Source organism: Canis lupus, chromosome 7 (assembly GCF_048164855.1).
Source record: "Canis lupus baileyi chromosome 7, mCanLup2.hap1, whole genome shotgun sequence".
In the NCBI taxonomy this organism is placed as follows: domain Eukaryota; kingdom Metazoa; phylum Chordata; class Mammalia; order Carnivora; family Canidae; genus Canis; species Canis lupus.
The window spans coordinates 67,772,960-67,789,575 of NC_132844.1; the positions used below are offsets into that span (position 1 = coordinate 67,772,960).

General features: G+C 37.6%; 1 protein-coding gene across 14 annotated transcripts in view; it reads left to right on the forward strand.

The window, feature by feature from the left end:
- The window catches only part of FKBP5 (FKBP prolyl isomerase 5), a 136,683-nt gene that overhangs the window by 53,870 nt on the left and 66,197 nt on the right, over nucleotides 1-16,616 (forward strand). For 3 of the 14 annotated variants that reach the window (XM_072833300.1, XM_072833304.1, XM_072833301.1), the window contains exon 3: nucleotides 10,921-11,052. The exons of the other annotated variants lie outside the window; for them this stretch is intronic. The gene's annotated coding sequence lies outside the window, so the exon portion shown is untranslated. The remainder of the gene's footprint in view (nucleotides 1-10,920; nucleotides 11,053-16,616) is intronic. 14 annotated transcript variants of the gene reach the window in all.

The window sequence follows — 16,616 nt, forward strand, 5'->3', positions numbered from 1 at the left end:
TTTTTTTTTTTTTGCAGTATGTAGTGTCTTTGTCTGGTTTGGTATCAGGGTAATTTTGGCTTTGTAGAATAAATCTAAAAGCATTCTTTCCTCTTCTATTTTTTTTTTTTTTTTTTTGGAATAGTTTGAGAAGGATAGATACTGTAACCTATATATGTTATAAAGTTAACTTGTGAAGCCATCTGTTCTGTCCTGGACTTTTGTTTGTGGGGAGTTTTTTGATCACTGATTGAATATTATTCCTAATACTGGTCGGTCTATTCAGATTTTCTATTTCTTCTTGACTCAATCTCGGACAACTATATGTTTCTAGGAATTTATTTCTTCTAGGTTCAATTTGTTGGCATATAATTTTTCATTTTGTAGTGTCTTAAAATCCTTTGTACTTTTGTGGTCCCATTTGTAACTTCTCTTCCATTTCTGATTTTATTCATTTGGATTCTCTTTTTCTTAAAGAATCTGACTAAAGTTTTGTCAATTTTGTTTATCTTTTCAGTGAACCAGCTTAGTTTTTGTTGATCTTTTCTGGTTTTTTAGTCTATATTTCATTTATTTCCACTCTGATCTTTATGTTTTCTTTCTTCTACTTTGTTCTTTTTCTCATTCATTTTGCTGTAAGGTTAGATTGTTTATTTGAGATTGTTCTTGTTTCTTGAGGTAGGCCTGTATCAAATAAACTTCCCTCTAAGAACTGCTTTTGCTGCATCCCAAAGATATTGAACCATTGTATATCTGTTTTCATTTGTCTCCAGGTATTTTTAATTTTTCCTCCTTGATTTCATTTGATCCATTGTTTGTTTATAGCATGTTTTTTAGTCTCCACATGTTTGTGTTTATTTCCAGTTTTCTTCATGTAATTGATTTCTAGTTTCATACTGTTGTGGTTGGAAAAGATGCTTATTTGATTTTAATCTTCTTAAATTTATTGAGACTTGTTTTGTGGCCTAACATGTGATCTATTCTGGGAATGTTCCATGTGTACTTGAAAAGAATGTGTATTCTGCTGTTTTTGGATGGAATGTTCTGTATATATCTGTTAAGTCCATCTGGTCTGATATGTTATTCAAAGCCATTGTTTACTTATTGATTTTTTTTTTTTTTTTTTGGTCTGGATGATCTGTCTATCCATTGATATAAGTGGGGTGTTAAAGTCTTCTATTGTTGTATTCCTGTCAATTTCTCCGTTTGTATCTGTTATTATTTATTTCATATATTTATGTGCACTATGTGTGGTACATAGATATTTACAATTGTTATATCCTCTGGTTGGATTGGCCTCTTTATCATTATGTAATCCCCTTCTTTGTCTCCTGTTTAGAAGTCTTTATTTTTTATTTTATTATTTTTTTAAGATTTTATTCATTCATTTGACAGAGAGAGCACAAGCAGGGGTAGAGTTCAGTGATTCATCAGTTGCATATAACACCCAGTGCTCATTACATCATGTGCCCTCCTTTTTTTTTTTTAAAGATTTTATTTATTTGTTTATTTATTTATTTATTTATTTACTCACAACAGAGAGAGGCAGAGACACAAGCAGAGGGAGAAGCAGGCTCCATGCAGGAAGCCCAATGTGGGACTCCATCCTGGGACTCCAGGATCATGCCCTGGGCCAAAGGCAGGCGCCTAACCACTGAACCACCCAGGGATGCTTTTTTTTTTTTTTCTTTTAAGATTTTATTTATTTATTCATGAGAGACATAGAGAGATCATGTGCCCTCCTTAATGCCCATCACCCATTCCCCACCTAGATCTCCTATCTTTTAACATATGTTTGCTTTTACCAGTGAAATTTTTCCTTTCATAATTTTCTTTTAAAGAATTCCCTTTAACATTTGTAAGGTTGCTTTAGTAGTGATGAACACCTTTAATTTTTGTTGTCTAGGAAACTCTATTTCTCCTTCAATTCTGAATGATAACCTTGCCAGGCAGAATATTTTTGGTTTTAGGTTTTTTTCCTTTCAGCACTTTGAATGTATCATGTCCCTCTTCTAGCCTACAAATTTTGTGCTAAGAAATCAGCTGACAGCCTTATGGAGTTTCCCTTGTATGTAACTGTTTGCTTTTCTCTTCCTGCTTTTAAGATTTTCTTTAACTTTTGCTGTTTTAATTATTATGTGCCGTGGTGTGGATCTCTTTGGATTTATCTTATCTGGGGCTGTCTTTCGTTCCTAGACTTGGATGTCTGTGTCTTTTCCCAGGTTAGGGAAGTTCTTAGCTAGTGTGTCTTTGAGTACATTTTCTACCCCTTTCTCTTTGTCTACTCTTTCTTGGACTTCTATAATGTGAAAGCTAATTTGCTTGATGTTGTCACAGAGTTCCCTTAAACTGTTCTCATTTTTTAAGAATTCTTTTTCCTTAAAAAAAAAAATCTTTTTCCTTTTCACTGTTCAGCTTGATTGGTTTCCACTTTCCTATCTTCCAGATCTATGATCCATTCTTCTGCATCTTGTAATCTATTGATTCCCTCTAGTGTATTTTTCGTTTTAGCTGTTGTATCCTTCAACTCTGACTAGTTCTCTTTTATATTTCTATTTTGTTGTTGAAGTTTCTGCTGACTTCATTCACTCTTCCCTTAAGGCTGGTGAGTCTCTTTATGACCATTACTTTGAGCTCTCTATCAACAGATTGCTTATCTCTCTGTCATTTAATTTTGGTTTTGTCTGTTCTTTCTTTCTTTCTTTCTTTCTTTCTTTCTTTCATTCATTTGTTTATTTATTTATTTATTTATTTATTTATTTTCTTGTTCTTTCATTTTGAACACATTCCTCTGTCCCTGCATTTTGTTTGAATCTGTGTTTCTCTATCAGGTAGGTCAGCTACATCTCCTGGTCTGAAAGTAATGGTCTTATATAGAAGATATTCTGTGGTATCTATAGTGTGATCCCCTCTGATCACCATAACCAGGTGTTCCAAGGGTGTCCCCTGTATTGGCTGCATGTGCTCTCCTGTTGTGGCTAGGCTGTGATTGCTGTGGGCATGCTGACCTTCAGCCTGGCTGTTCACAATGATGGGCTGCACCCTCTGGGGAGGGTGGGACACTGGTGGGCAGTCTGCTGTGTGCATGGCTGCCGAATGGCCCAGCTGTAGCTTTGGGGGATGTGCTAGTGGATGGGGCCAGCCCTCAGCCCTGCTGTCTGGAGTGACTGACTTCTACTTGTGGGTACACTGGTGGTCAGGGCTTGCCCCCTTCCCTTTATTCCCATGGCTAGCTGAGAGACCCCACTGTAGTATGGGCATGCTACTGGGTGGGGCCAGGTCTCTTGCTCTTCAGGGAGAGAATCTGGAGGTATGCTTGGAGGAGTACCTCTCAACTAGGGCTGCCCACCAGGTATGACAGAGCAGTAGTTGTGCCAGGGGGTTGTTGGCTCCTCCATGCCTGTGATAGCTATCCTGCTGTGGGTTGCAGCCCTGGGGGTTTGGTTCACCAACTGTGTCTCTGCCCTCCTCCTCTTTTTTTTAAGATTTTTTTAAATTGGAGGCGCCTGGGTGGCTCAGTTGTTGAGCATCTGCCTTCAGCTCAGTTGTGATCCCAGGTTCCTGGGATCGAGTCCTGCATCAGGCTCTCCATAGGGAGCCTTCTTGCCCTCTGCCTATGTCTCATGAGTAAGTAATTAAAATCTTTTTTAAAAATAAATATTTTGTTTGTTTATTTGAGAGAGAGAGAGAATGCACAAGCGAGAGAGTGCAAGGGCAGAGGGATAGGGACCAACGGACTCCCCACTGAGCAGGGAACCCATGTGGGAGCTCAATCCCAAGTCCCTGGGATCATGACTTAAGCAGAAGGTAGATGCTTAATTGACTGAGCCACCCAGGAGTCCCTCACTTCCCCGTCTTGATGTGGTCTTCTCCTTAGGTCTTCAGCTGTGTTCTGCCAGTCTTTAGGTCGTTTTCAGAGTGAGTTTTATCACAAGTAGTTATTGGCTCGGCGTGTCCTTGATAGGAGGTGAACTCAAGATCCACCTTTTTTTCTTTCTTTACCCTCTCTCCTAGACTCCAAGTTGCTAATGTAGTCTAGATAACAATCCCATTATCAGATATGTGATTTGCAAAATTTTCGTCCCATCCTGTATGATGTCTTTTCACTTTCTTCATGGTGTCCTAGGAAGCACAAAAGTTTTTCATTTTCATGAAGTCTCATTTATCAGTTTGTTTTCGCTTGTACTTTTAGTTTCACAGAAGAAATCATTACCTAATCTAAGGTCAGTGAAGATTCACTGTTCCTATGCTTTCTTCTAGGAGGGTAGATTGTTTTAGCTCTTACGTTGTAGTCATTGATCCATTTTGAGTTACGTGTGTGAGGAATGTATTAAACTGTTTTGTATATGGTATGAGGAAGGTATTAAACTTTGTGATCTTTTGCTTGTGAGGGTCTAGTTGTCGCAGCACCATTTGTTGAAGACTCTTATTTTCCCCCATTGAATTGTCATGGCAACCATTTTGAATATCAGTTGGACATAAATTGAGAGTTTATTTCTCAGCTCTCAGTTCTATTCCATTGATCTATGTTGTAGTTTTGTAGTAAGTTTTAGAACCATGAAGTGTAAGTGCTCTCAACTTTGTTCTTTTCAAGGTGGTTTTGGCTATTTTACATATTTTTGCTCTAAAAAAATAATGTCGATTAAAAAAAAAGAAGTACCCTTACATTGTAATGTTGGGATTATGGTGAATTCTCTTTTCTTTATTTCTCAAACTTTTAAAAATATATTACTGTGTTAAATTTTATAATTTTAACTAAATTTTGGCTAATAGAATAAATTTTGAATTCAAGAGGCAACTCTTAGCTCTGTAGATAAAAACCCAAGTTATCTAAATTCCCAGGAAGAGTGTGTGAAGGTAAGGATATATTATGGATAGAATGAGCCAGTTCAGGTTTAATATTCAGCTTCTTGATTTTCCTTTCTCTCTCCAGTTAGCTTCCTTCAGTTTCTTTTCTGCCTTTTCACTCTTCATTAAAAGCCCTCCCTTACATCCCAGCTTAGGATTTTACTCAGAACCTTTAGATGAAATTTTGGGAATCTGGCTAGTTTGTATAATTGCCGTTGATAGCTGGAATAAAGGGCAGCTGAGTAGCATGAGGGCAAGGAGCCAAATAATGCAATCTGAGCGACAGAAGCCACTTTGATAGAAAATAAGAGGGGGGGGAAAGGAAGTCAGTCATCCAAGCAACACACTTTAATAGCCTTCTCTGCCCTTCTTGCGTTCTGTCAGTTTCTTTGCATCTGTATATGTTATTTTCTTATGATACCATATGCTTTTTTAGGGTGGATATCTGCAAATGGTGCTGGGGCCAGTTAGAAGTTTAAATTAGACATACAGAGAATCAAACCAAGTGGCTTGATGATAGACTGCTCTTCATATGATTTTTTTAAGTGCTGCTACAGTGTATGTGTGTATTCTAAATGGTTTGGGGGCTTTCCTTCCAATTTAGGCAATAATAAAATTTCAGTATATTGAGATACATGATAGGTTATAATTAGGTGTCCAATTGTGGTTGTAAAACAAAAGCAAGTTTTATAGACTAAAGATTAATGTCAATCACAAGCCAACTTTTGTGGCATTATGACTTTTAAGTATTAAGGTGATTTTTACTGAATAGTTTTCAGCTGAATTAATCAAAAGAAGGGGAAAAATAGTTTTAATTCAGATTTATAAAAATTGTGTTTTATTAATGTCCCTTAGAAATGTAGAGCCACACTTTTTTCATTCCTTTTTATTTAAAAGATTTTGTTTATTTATTCACAAGAGACACAGAGACAGAGGCAGAGACACAGGCAGAGGGAGAAGCAGGCTTCATGCAGGGAGCCTGATGTGGAACTCGATCCCAGGTCTCCAGGATCAAGCCCTGGGCCGAAGGTGGCGCTAAAGCACCGAGCTACCCGGGCTGCCCTACTTTTTTCATTCTTATAAGGCTTAAAACAATTACCTCTTATATGGATTAAAGGAAAAAAGAGAGTGCAATTATCCAACTTTTAAAAAATATACACAAAACCATAATTTTGAACGCCATCTCAAAAAAAAAGTACCTGCCATTTTTGGAGATAGATTTGTTATCAGTTGTGGGCTTTGACTTTTTTTTCCCCTAAGATTTTATTTGTTTATTCAAGATTGAGCACCAGCACACGAGCAAGAACAAGTCAGGGGAGGGGTAGAGAGGGAGGCAGACTCCCCACTAAGTGGGGAACCTGACCTGGGGCTTAATCCCAAGACCCCCCAGATCATGATCTGAGCTGAAGGCAGCCACTTAACCAACTGAGCCGCCGAGGTGCCTCCTTTGACTTTTTTTTTTTTTAAGATTTTATTTATTTATTCATGAGAGGCAGAGAGAGAGAGAGAGAGAGGCACAGAGAGAGAGAGAGAGGCACAGACACAGGCAGAGGGAGAAGCAGGCTCCATGCAGGGAGCCTGATGTGGGACTTGATCCTGGGGCTTCAGGATCACATCCTGGGCTGAAGGCAAGCTCTAAACTGCTGAGCCACCCAGGCATCCCTCCTTTGACTTTTTTAATGTCATGGAAAGCCTATCCCTCCAAACTTCAGACTCAAAATTTGTTCTAAACAGTGTTTATTTTATCAAACACCTTTTCTCCTACCTGAAACTCCATTTGTAATACTTGTGCTTTCTTGTTTTTTTACTCTGTCTCCTTTTTCTGGCTTGAAAATGTACTCATGTACTTATGCTTCTGGCCAAGATGGATTAAGAGAGATTGATTTACTCCCTTAGCTGTAATCACATAGCAAACAAAAACCCCAGAAAAAATATATGAAGTTTCAAACACTGGACAAGAGGCAGCAGCATATAAGACAATGATCACCAAGAAACCAGAAACAGATGAGCCCTATAATTATCCTAGTTTACTAGAGAGAGTTTCTAGGCTGCAGTGTAAAGTGAGGGGAGCCCAGCAGTTTCCTTGAGTTGAGGAGACAGAGCTGGAGTCCAAGGAGGCCAGGGTGGTTATAGTTAAGAAAGGAAAGAGCTGCACAAAGAGAGAACTCTATAGGTCTGTGGAGTCTCTCTTAATTAAGTCTTCAGACAAGTACTGATAGTGCATGTATTTTATGGAAGCTACCCAATGCCAAGAAAGAACAACCCAAAAGGATTATAGGGAACAATCTCTGATTGTATCTCAGTTTGTGTTCCCAATAGCCAGAGAGGAAAATATGTCATAGGATATTGGGTAGAATACTCAGAAAGGTATTGCCTCAGCAGTGGGGCAAATGCCTTAAAGACTGCTTTGATCCCTTCTAACAAAGCTTAAAAACAGACCTCAGAAAGATCAAGCTATTTCCAAATAGCTTAACTGCATCCCAGAACAAAGCTTAATATTTATAATTACACGAAAATATTTAGTATTCACCAAGGTAAAATTCACATTTGGCTTCCAATAAAAAAATATCAGACTTGGAATGAAGCAGAAAAATACAGCCTCTGAGGAGGAAAATCAATAAGTCAAAACAGACACAGATGATAGAATTAGTGGACAGAGACATTAAAACATTTATTATGACTATATTCCATATATTACTGGAAAGATTGAGAATGTCAACTACAGGTATATAATATATTTTAAAGACCCAAATTGAACATTTAGATTTGAAAACTACAGTGTGTGAGATGAAAAATATACTTCATGGGATTTACAGCAAACTAGTGCAAGAGAAAAGATTAGTAAACTTGAAGCCAAACCAATATAAATCATCCAAAATAAAAGGAAGTAAATAGGGAAAAAATGAATAGAGTATCAGAAAGCTATGAGACAACCTTGGAGGGTCTAAAATACATGTAATTGTAGTCTTGAGGAGAGGGGGAGGTGCAGAAAAAATTTTTGAAGAAACAATGGCCAGATTTTTCCATATTTTATAAAAACTGTAAGTTCAGAGATCCAAGAAAAAGATAAAAAGGGGAACAAAGAACAGAGGTGACAAATAGAAAACAGCAAAATGTTAAATTTACACCAATCTATATTAATAATCACATTAACTATAAATGACCTAAGCAACCCAGTTAAAAGGCAGGTCTCATTAGTAGTTTGGGTAAAACAAGACTCAGCTATATGCTGCCTACAAGAAACCTTCTGTTCATACTAAGAATCCAAATAAGCTAAAAGTAAAAGGTTTGAGAAGGATATTCCATGCTAATACTAGTCAGGAAAGTTGGAATAACTATATTAATTTCATACCAACAGATTTTAGAACAAAGAATATTACGAGGAATAAAGAAGATAATTTCATTGTGATAAAGTGATATTAATAGTCCTGAATATTTATACACTTAATAAGCTTCAAACTATCTGGATCAGAAACTGATAGAACTGAAAGGAGAAACAGATCCACAATTATAGTTGGGGATTTCAATATCTAACCTCTCAGGACACCTAGGTGGCTCAGTGGTTGAGCATCTGCCTTTGGCTTGGGGTGTGATCCTGGGATCCAGGATCGAGTCCCACATCGGGCTCCCTGCATGGAGCCTGCTTCTCCCTCTGCCTGTGTCTCTGCGTCTCTCTCTGTATCTCTCATGAATAAATAAATAAAATCTTAAAACCCTAACCTCTCAATTGGTACAACAAAAAGACAAAAAAGCAGTCATGATTTAGAAATTTTTTTTCTTTTAAAGATTGTATTCATTTGTTTAAGAGAGAGAGAGAGCCCACAAGCAAAGGGAGAGGGAGAAGCAGGCTCTCCATGGAGCAAAGGAGCCTGACCCAGGACTCGATCCCAAGACCCTGGGATCATGACCTGAGCCAAAGACAGACGCTTAACTGACTGAGCCACCCAGGATTCAATATTTAAAATAATTTTTCAGCGATTAAGTTTAAGGTGGGAAAATATGCATTGTGTATTATCAAATTTACTTACAGTTTTAACTTGTGATAAAACTGATAAACTGTAAAAAGTGTTCTAACTTGGGCTTTCTGAAATTCTAAAGGAATTTTCAGAATGATACATATAAAATGTTAAATTTAATTTTACTCTCAGATTAGAACATTGTTCAACTGGATGATGGGAAAGAATGTTACAAGAACCCTAAAGATAAAATGGGAGGAAGTCAATAGAATTCTAGGTTTGGGAGAAATTCTTAGGATTTTGATTGGATGACCAGGCATCTATGGTAGGTAGAATTATGGCCCCTCAGACATGTCTACATTCTGATCTCTGGAATTTGTTAATATGTTACCTAACACAGTAGAAGGAACTTTTTTTTTCTAATTTTTTTTTGGGAAGAAAGATCCACTTGTTCTCATAACCCAGGGCTCAAACAGAGTCCTCTAGACCTCAAAGCTGAGAGTACCACTCTTTCCCTTCTCTGTCCTCAAGTGCTATTCTCCTTCCACACTTTCATGGTGGGGATTTAAGGTAGCCAAGGTTTTTGTTCTTTCTACGTAAGGTTTTGTTCACAGACACAAAATGCTATTTCTCATAGTCTTTCTCTTGAACATAATAATGGACCTTGAAAAGAATATATTTAAAGCCATGTCTTGGGATGCCTGGGTGGCTCAGCGGTTTAGTGCCTGCCTTCGGCCCAGGGTGTGATCCTGGAGTCCCAGAATCGAGTCCCACATCGGGCTCCCTGCATGGAGCCTTATCAAGTCCCACGTCAGTCTCCCGCATGGAGCCTGCTTCTTCCTCTGCCTATGTCTCTGCCTCTCTCTGTGTGTGTCCCTCATGAATAAATAAGTAAAATCTTTAAAAATAAATAAATAGATAAAGCAAGTAAGCAAACCATATCTTGAATCTGCTTAATTTATATTACAGTGCTTTAATAAGACAATATTATATGAGGATACAATATGATATAGAATTTTTATCCTAGTTTTTTCTGTCTGCATTCCAGCTCTCTAAACCTTTTCTTCCTCCAGTTGCAATTTAATGCTTACTCAGAGATTGACAGCTAGGTGTAGTCTTCTATTCTTGGCTGCCCATGTTTAAGCCAAACTGATATAATTAATAAGATGAATCTGCTATGTGTATGTATGCACAGCCATATACTTACAGTGCACTTCAGAGATATGCTAATTTTGTCAGGGTTTTAGTAGTTACCCCTCCTGATTAGAACAGAATATTTTTACTTTTTTTATAGCTAACACTCAAGTGGAGTATAATTCTCTAGATTTTTCAGAGTAGATTTGGGGAAAGAATATAGTCAACTGGTAATGTCATTTCAGCACTGATTCCTTACTCTAGTGTCCAGTATCTTACCATTTTTATTTTGGCTGCTTTTGAAAATCACAATTCATTTTAATGTTTGTTGAGTGCCTCTTTTATGCCATTCACTTGCACTAGGTGATAGGGGTACAAAAATGAGTAGGACACGTCCGCTTATACAGGGTTTATAGATCTTTGTCATGTTACCTCATTGGCTTGTTCTCAGAAATGATCAGCAGACTTGGAAGCAAACTGTTTGATCCTATGAGTCAACCCAAGTTGATAATCTGCCCTGTGGCACAGGTAGAAATTAGATTTTTCTGTCAAAGACATGAGGAAACATGTTCGAAATATGAACAAAACATGAAGTAATAGAGGCTTACTCCTGTCTACCCTTACTAGAACATAATTTGTGAGGAGACAGAAATCTTTTTCTGTTGTTTACTGCTGTACCTCCATTGCCTAGAAGAGTGGCAGGTAGTAGGTATTCAGTAGCTATTTGTTGAATGGCTTCTTTCAGCTTTTAACTCAGATGTGTGCTTATGACGTTCTGGCTACCTGTTCCTTTCAAGATATATTTACCTTATCTCCTAGTAGACTGAATTTAATTACATGGTTGTATTTAGCTGCAAGGTAGGACACTGAGGCTTTTTTCTGGGAAGCTTTGTATCCTGTTAAAAAAAAATAGGGGTTTTATTAAGAAGGAAGAAGTGGAGAAAAAGAGACTTGAGAACTACTGGCAGTCTCTACCACAACTCTAACCAGTGATATCTATCAGATGTACCTTTCAGCTAAGGGATGTCATGACTTGGAATGGAGCAGGCTACAGCTAGTGACAGCCAAGAGGCAATGCATAAAGTCAAAGTACCAGAGAAGGATTCAGATGCTTACGCGAGGAGGTGAAAGAGCAGTAAGTAATTTTATTTGAACAATGGTACGGTATTAAAGGAATGAGAGAACTAGTGCTTTTGAAGTACTGAGAGAGCTTTTTAATTAATCATTTGGAATATTGCTGGCTTCTTCAGGGATGGTTTGCACTTTCTAAACTGTTCAACTGTATTGGTAAGGGTTCTAGTAATCAGAAGTGAGGCTTGGACATTAGAAGTTTGAGAACATGGTTTTATTTACTTAGTAGTAATTGCTGTATACTTTTATCTTAATTTCCACATAGAGTGTGATAACTTCCCAACAAACATCCACACTTTTCTCTGAGTTCAGGCTTTGTCTCTCTGACTGTCCTCTAGATGTCTTACACTCTTTGCTCAACTAGATTTTTCTTCCTCTGCATTGAAGACACTCCAAAATTTTTGAATTCAATTGAGCAGTAACAATAAAAAGTCCTGATGAATGGAAACATGAAGTGCTTCATCTTTTTGTCCTAAGTTTAAAAATGATCATGAAAGTGATATATGCTTACTGTTCAACTATTTAAATGATGTAAAATAAAATTTAAGTGGAAATTCCTTCCTATCTATTTCCTATCCTCCCAGATCTCATTCTCCAGAGGTAGCTTTATTGGCTGTTTTAATAGTAGGTATCTTTCCAAACCTTTTGTATATAAGCAATATACACAAACATATATATATACTATTTTCCTTCTAAAAATAAGATATTATAAATTGTTTCAACTCATCATTTGCTTAATAGATCTTGGGCATCTTTCATCTTTTACTGTCATTATTAGAAGGTTATTTTATCTGGAATGGCTAAGACCTTACCTGTTCTATATTAATATTTCCAGAGTTTAGCTATCTTAACTCTAAGAAAAAACAATGATAAAAAAATCAAGCATGTAATATTCATGTAATTTGTAATCTAGTGCTGTAAAATGATTGCACACACCAAAATCTACAAACAGCTGGGAACCATGGTTGATTGCTGCGTGTAATTACAATATAACACATTGTCACGTGTATTATCCCTCTGTGATATCATCAACTGACTTTTTTTTTTTAAACAGCCCAGAGGACCAAGTCATCACTGGGCACTGGGTACCATAACAATACACTTCATTTATTACAATGGTATTCTTTTTCAGTGGATGAACATTTACAAAATCTTAATTCAGCTGTTTGGATGTTTCTGGTGTTTAGACTCTAAATGATTCTCTACTGTCTAGATTTATCTCATCCTTTTCAAAGACTGCATTATATTTTTGTAGCATGAATTTGCCAGATTTTATTTAAACACTCCCATGACCATTCTATTGAGGAAAAACTTCAGCATACTTTTATTTAGCCCTGTGATTAACTTAGCAGTAGCTTAAATGATCTATAAATGTTTAATTGATGAACAAATCCACACTTGATTCTTTCACCTATGTATTTAAGTCTTTCTGGTCCTTTCCTCTTTATTTCCCTTTTACTTAAAGCATTTCACCTTTTCCTTTTGTAAACCTAATACAAGTATCAACTGGCTCACCTGTCACTTTCACATCTTTATGAATGCCCTTTCTACTTAACTTGTAATTCACAGTATGCTGTCTTTCTTCATTTCCGTTTCTTAACCTTTCAACCTTTACCACTGCCCAGTGCCCATGGGAGATACTAGGGGATACACATAACCAGCAATTCCCTGCCAAAAAATGAAAAAAAAATTTCAGCCAAATACTTATTCATAGATGTCTCATCTAAGTAGAATCCCTAAATACTTGAGAAATAATTTTATCCACAAAATAAAGACATATAAGAAAAATGTGTAATCAGATAATAAGAGTGTACAAAAATAAAAAACAATGCTTTATAAGATCCTTTGAGGGATGCCTGGGTGGCTCAGTGGTTAAGCATCTGCCTTCAGCTAGGGGTGTGATCACAGGGCCCTGGGATCAAGTACTGCGTCGGGCTCCCTGTAGGGAGCCTGCTTCTCCCTCTGCCTATGTCTCTGCCTCTCTCTCTGTGTCTCTCATGAATAAATAAAGAAAATCTTTTTTTAAAAATAAAAGATCCTTTGAACAGAGTAGATGAAATAATGGACATATCTGATAACCAATCAGCTTACTGGAATGATCTGAGATACTTTTTAAAAACACTAATGTATGAGGCACCGGGGTGGCTCAGTGGTTGAGCATCTGCCTTTGGCTCAGGGAGTGATCCTGATGTGGCTCAGGATCGAGTCCCACATCAGGCTCCCCACAGGGAGCCTGCTTCTTCCTCTGTCTATGTCTCTGCTTCTCTGTGTCTCTCATGAATAAAAAAATAAAATCTTAAAAAATAATAAAATAAAAATAAAAACACTAATGCCCTTGGGGCACCCAGGTGCCACAGAGAGTTGAGCATCTGACTCTTGGTTTCAGCTCAAGTCAGTAAGTTAAGTGTCTGACTCTTGATTTCAGCTCAGGTCATGATCTCAGGGTCCTTAGATCAAGCCCTGTGTTAGGCTCCACTGCTGAACATGGAATCTGCTTGAGGTTCTCTCTCCCTCTCCTTCTGCCCCTCCTCACACTCTCTCTTTCTCTAAAATAAACCTTAAACAAACAAAAAACACCGATTGCCCTGGCCTCAACCCAGACCAATTAAATACAGATTCTCTGGGAGTAGAGTGCAGGCATCAGTGGCTTATTAAAGCTTCCCAGGTGATTCTCATGTTTATTCCATGTTTAGAAACCTGCTTAAGAGATGTGAAGGAAAAAAAAAAAAAAAGAGAGATGTGAAGGATAAAACCAAGATGTATACAGTTTGTCTAGTATTTTAGAGGTAGAGGACAGACACTGAAGGAAAAGAAATCGTAAGAACTTCCCTGAGATCCCCAAAGATGACTTTTCAGCAATTAAAGACCAGGATATCAAGGCCCCTCAGGAATTAAGGAAAGAAAACAAATACCACAATATATCGTGGTGTTATGTCTGAACCCCAAGAATAAGGAATATGCTTACATCCTCTGTAAAGAATAGGAGCCACCTTGTGCAGTTATGCCAGGAACAATCCAGACACAGCTTCTCCTCTCTTCCCTGGACATGGTTCTCTGCTTAATGAATTTCTCTGGCCCATTCCTGCTTTTGTGATCCTGACCCCAGGCTCCCTTGGGAGGAGCTGTTCTTAGAGCTGGTGTGTAGAAGGCACTTTGCGTCTCTTTGCCCCCTCCCCCTATCTCAGCTGTCCTCTAGTTCAATTTTTCAGCTCCTTTAGAGCTTTACAGATTTTTCCTGTGATTCCAGGGCCCTCTTGGAGAAAGTTGATTAATATAGTACTGTCTTTCAGCCTCTGGCATTTGGATGATCTGATAGATTTTTTTTTGTTTTAATACTAATATAATATTTGAGGACAGTAATTCATCCAAGTAGTCAGTGACAGAAGTAATTACAAATTACTTTTAACTTTGTTGTCTTCAGTAACTACTTGGAGAAGAGCGAGTGTAGCAAAGCATTATATGTATTTAAGAGATAGAATGAAGGAGGAAGTAGTTTGTAGTTATATTATATTATATTATATTATATTATATTATATTATATTATATTATATTATATTATATTATTATATATGGCTCCATTGGTTAAGTGTCTGCCTTGAGTCCCTGAAGAATTGATACAGCAGTTCCTGCTGGAGCCTGGGTTCAGCATTTTGTATGTTGCAAATGACCAAGGCATCTTCTGTTAAGGGAAAGGTAGGAGGATTAAAGAGGGAAGTCAAGTCTGGGTGACCTGTTAATTTCTGTCTGCTCTGGGCTCAGAATTCATTATTTCTTTCTTTCTCTTTGAAGATGTTACTTATTTGAGAGGGAGAGAAAGAGTGCTCTAGCGGGGGTGAGAGGAGGGGCAAATGGAGAGAGTGAGAGAGAGAAGCAGACTCCCCATTGAGCAGGGAGCCTGATGTGGGGATTTGATCCCAGGACTCCCGAGATCATGACCTGAGCTGAAGGCAGACATTTAACCCACTGAGTCACCCAGGATTCCCTCTTTTTTCTTTTTTTAATTGTGTTTAAATATACATAACATGAAACTTACAGTTTTCATCAGTATTAATGTACAATATAGTGACAGTAAGTACATTCACGCTGGTGTGCAATTATTACCACTTTTGTTCTCCAGAAATTTTTCACCTTCCCAAAAAAGAAACTCTGTACCCATTAAACAACTGTCCACTCCTCCAGCTCCTAGTAATCTCTATTCTACTTTTCTGACTCTATGAATTTGCCTGTTCTAGATACCTCATATAAATAGAGTCCTATGATATTTGCCCTTTTGTGTCTGGTCTTTGCACCTTAGCATAATGTTTTTAAGGTTTATTAATGTTGTAGCATGTGTCAGTATTTTATTTTTTATGGCTGAATATTTTAATAGCATATAAATACAGTATTTTGTTTATGGACATTTGGATCATTTCCACCTTTTGGCTATTGTGAATAGTGCTGCTATGAAGATTGCTGTTCAAGTCTCTGCTTTCTCTTTTGGGTATATATTCAGGAGTGGAATAGCTGGATCATAATGGTAATTCTGTATGGAACATTCTGATGAACCAGAGGGTGCTCCGTTTTATATATCCACCAGCAATACATGAGGGTTCCAGTTTCTTTAAGCCTCCCCAACATTTGTTATCTTCCATTTTTTGATAATAGCCATTGTAATAGGTGTGAAGGTATCCAAAGGGGAGCAGAATATATGACTCCAAAATATGCCACTGGCATGTGGATTATTTTGAGCTGATGGCAGTTGAGGTCTAACAGACTCAGGAAGAGATTTATTTATTTGTTGTTGTGTGGTTTTTGTTTTATTTTGTTTTTACCTCTCCTGTAACTGCCTAAAATAATTTAGTTGGAGGGACTGTAACAGGATGAGAGCTAATATCAGAGATACATTTTTTTTTAAGATTTTATTTATTTATTCATGAGAGACACACAGAGAGAGGCAGAGACATAGGCAGAGGGAGAAGCAGGCTCCTCACAGGGAGCCTGATGTGGGACTCGATCCTGGGACTGGGATCACACCCTGAGCCAAAGGCAGATGCTCAACTGCTGAGCCACCAAGGCATCCCTCAGAGATAACTTTTTATATAAAAAAGATTTATCTGCATGGCCCAGACAAACATTTGTTTACCAAACATTTGCGCCTCCCATCTTCCTGTGAATTGTCTTCCTCCCCTTTGAAGTCCCAGACCCCTACCTCCTTAGCTAAGAATGGTTTATAAGCCTCAGTTGCTTGAGTATCTGCAAGCTTCCTATCTTTGGGATTTCCATAGTGCAAAATATTGGAGGCGGGGGTCTCCCTGTTAATCTGTCTTATGTAATTGAATTGTTAGACCAACAAATAACCTGGAAGGGAAAAAGGGGAAACTTTTTCCCCTTACATATATCATTGTGATTTTTATTTGCATTTCTCTAAAAACTAATGATGTTGAGCATCTTTTCATGTACTTATTGACCATTTGTACATCTTTTCATAGATTTTTTTTTTAAGGAGAAAAGAATGTATGGGCATGTGTGGGAGTATTATTCATCATCTTCCCTATCCCTTCCCCAGTGTGGAGGAAGGACATTAACTGG